This window comes from Oncorhynchus mykiss, chromosome 29 (assembly GCF_057628025.1).
Source record: "Oncorhynchus mykiss isolate SJ-2025 chromosome 29, ASM5762802v1, whole genome shotgun sequence".
Taxonomy (NCBI): Eukaryota; Metazoa; Chordata; class Actinopteri; order Salmoniformes; family Salmonidae; genus Oncorhynchus; species Oncorhynchus mykiss.
Genome location: NC_143050.1, coordinates 22780001 through 22783390, shown reverse-complemented (window position 1 = coordinate 22783390; position 3390 = coordinate 22780001). Strand labels below are relative to the sequence as shown.

At 43.7% G+C, this 3390-nt stretch overlaps 1 protein-coding gene across 2 annotated transcripts in view; it reads right to left on the bottom strand.

Moving 5' to 3' along the window:
- Positions 1–496: 496 nt before the first annotated feature.
- LOC110509868 (uncharacterized) overlaps positions 497–3390 on the bottom strand; it is a 57191-nt gene continuing 54297 nt past the window's right edge. Inside the window, exons 11-12 of one of the 2 annotated variants that reach the window (XR_016493284.1) lie at positions 1004–1122; positions 642–752 (exon numbers count right to left, since the gene is read on the bottom strand). The gene's annotated coding sequence lies outside the window, so the exon portion shown is untranslated. Of the gene's footprint in view, positions 1123–3390 lie in introns of both variants that reach the window. The other variant, XM_090226811.1, reaches the window with a different exon arrangement.

The following is a 3390-nucleotide window of genomic DNA, read 5'->3' as shown; positions in this document are numbered from 1 at the left end:
CTGTCCTCCCTCTGTCCAATCAGGATGTACCACTCTCTGTCCTCCCTCTGTCCAATCAGGATGTACCACTCTCTGTCCTCCCTCTGTCCAATCAGGATGTACCACTCTCTGTCCTCCCTCTGTCCAATCAGGATGTACCACTCTCTGTCCTTCCTCTGTCCAATCAGGATGTACCACTCTCTGTCCTCCCTCTGTCCAATCAGGATGTACCACTCTCTGTCCTCCCCCTGTCCAATCAAGATGTACCACTCTCTGTCCTCCTCCTGTCCAATCAGGATGTACCACTCTCTGTCCTCCCTCTGTCCAATCAGGATGTACAACTCTGTCCTCCCCCTGTCCAATCAGGATGTACCACTCTCTGTCCTCCTCCTGTCCAATCAGGATGTACCACTCTCTGTCCTCCCCCTGTCCAATCAGGATGTACCACTCTCTGTCCTCCCTCTGTCCAATCAGGATGTACCACTCTCTGTCCTCCTCCTGTCCAATCAGGATGTACCACTCTCTGTCCTCCCTCTGTCCAATCAGGATGTACCACTCTGTCCTCCCCCTGTCCAATCAGGATGTACCACTCTCTGTCCTCCCCCTGTCCAATCAGGATGTACCACTCTCTGTCCTCCCTCTGTCCAATCAGGATGTACCACTCTCTGTCCTCCTCCTGTCCAATCAGGATGTACCACTCTCTGTCCTCCTCCTGTCCAGTCAGAAGCTAAAGGAATGTCATGGTGGTGGGTGGCAGATGGCAACAAGCTGACCTTTAATGGCAGAGACACTTCATTAGTGATTGTGAGATGTGAGCAGATCAGGCATTAACTGAGAGAGGTGTTGCTTGACAAGCTTTCAGCTGAGAGGAAATGTGTGCCACGCAGCCAGGCATAATGCAGAGAGACACTGAAACAGAGAGACAAGGAGAGAGGAGAGGAAGAGAGATAGAGAGACAGAGCGAGAGAGAGAGGAGCGACCTGAAGAGAGACAGAGTAAGTCACAGTGATACCAGCAGGGATACCTTTTTCTGAACCAATTATTCTGCCGCTGAGGGTTGTGCTCTGCCCAGACAGGGCCAGTGAAGGGAAATCATTCAGAGGGCTCCAGGCTGTAGAGAAGCATGGGGACAGGACCCGAGACCTGGGAAAAGACAGATCGCAAACAACTACCTGAGTGACATGGAACTCACAGAGATACGACACTTTGGGTTGAAGGTTAAAATAGCAGGAGCACCTAACGCTCTATAGAGCTTTAAGATCCAATGCGGCCGTTTTTATCTCAATATCAAACCATTTATGGGTTACAAAGTACCTTACTGTGATTATTTCAATTAAAATAGTCAAAAAGAAACAAAAATAGCTTCTTAGCAAAGAGCCATTTCTCCTGCCGAGTGGTCTTAGTGGGGAGGGGAAAACTGAAAACTAGCTGCTATTGGCAGAGAGGTTTGGAAATCTCTTTCTTATTGCTCTATTAACTCATTTACCGCCTGGAGATGTCACCAGGCTAGCCAAAATGCCATCCCGCCAAAACAGGCTGAAATATCCGGCAATCTTTTCAAACAGCTCTTTCACTGAAAGGGAATAATCCAAATTTCTACCATTTCACAGTAATGTTCCAACCTCATAGTTTGGAAATATATATAAAACACAGGAAATCATGTTTTTGACTGCACTGAGCCTTTAACAGTTCATACAGAAGAGAGAGAGCGTCAGCGTGCATGCACGTGTCTTTGCTGAGTGTGTGCACATGTGCCTGTCTGCCTGCCCCAGGCTCCCGTGGGTTCACCCAGGATTCTCTCTTTAACCATGTTCACCACCTGTGACAAATGCAGCATGATGTTGTGCTGTGAGTCTGACTGAGGACGAGCTAATGAAGTCAATGTGCTTCTCTCTCTGGGCTTAAGGCCAAGTCAATTCTAATAGGCTGTGTGAACAGAGTGAGAGAGAGTGAAGAAATGGTCTATAAGACACCTCATATACAGTACAGTAGCATCATCTGACATCCATCACAGTATGCTTAGTATTCTTCCCAGCCACATGTCTTCTCCACAAGGAACACTATATACAGTAATCCTGGCAAGTTTATATGTGCAAATGTGTATTATGTTTTTCAACTGCAGCAACTTTATACAGTTATATGTATTTGTATGTGTATTTCTTTACAACATCAATCCATCACCAAGGCAACAGTATACCTGACTGACCATCGTCAATACACAATCCTTGATCTATATCTTCAATCTTTGTTTTACATAATGGATCTTTTTGAAGAAATAGAATAAATCACTCTGTCTGTAATTTTCCTCCGAAAAGAATGTTTGACAAAGAGTACGCTCGTTTTATGTGTTCCCTGGCAATTCCCTTTCCTTTTGTGGGCGTTGTGCGTTAACTTCTCTAAAGCATGGCTCAGTGAAAGTGAAATGAAACATCCCCATCTATGAGTCGGTGAATACACAGTGACCAATGTGCTGGGTAACAAAACACCCTAGTGGAAGAGGTAGGTCCTTCAGATATGTATAAGCATAACAGATGGAAGGGTCATCTGCTGCATCACGACCCGTTAATGGCTTTTTAATGAAGCCCTCTTCCAGAACGAGGGAACGCTTCTGATGGAGAAAAAGCACAACTGCATGAAAAGGTGGCACAGCGGTCTAAGGCACTGCATCTCAGTCCAAGAGGCATCACTACAGTCCCTGGTATGAATCCAGGCTGTATTACATCCGGCTGTGATTGGGTGTCCCATAGGGCGGCGCGCAATTGGCTCAGCGTCGTCCAGGTTTGGCCGGGGTAGGCCGTCATTGTAAATAAGAATTTGTTCTTAACTGACTTGCCTAGTTAATTATAAAATGTTATTTAATGTAAACATATCCAGCTTCAGGTTTATGGTAATGTGTTAAAGTAGTAAATGTTCATTTGAATTATAATTTGAAAAAGCCAGCTGAATGATTTGGGGTACTGAATAAAACATGTATAGAACAAGTATTTCATCTTCAGTTCTCTGGAAGATATTTTGATACAAATAGGATACATTGTACATTAAGTAGTACATAATCAGTAAACAAAGCACAAAACATACAAAGTCATTAACTATAGTCAGTCTCTACAAAACACTGAATCATTTTCTGTACAAATATATATTAAGTGCACAAAAACCTGGAAAATAGTTCACCTTCATAATTTGTTTACAATCTCAATGTGTTCCTTTACAATAGCAAAGTAGCAATACATTTTATGTCATGCTTCTTGCTGCATTTGCATTCAGTCTGAGGAAAATAATTAATGTACAGTATATTGGCAGTGTATTGCTATTGGGTGCCATAGAACGTATGTAAAACCTTAAGTGGGCAAACTGACATTTCTCTGGAAGTAATTTCTGTGTACAAAATGAGTGTTGAAATGAAAATGGAGG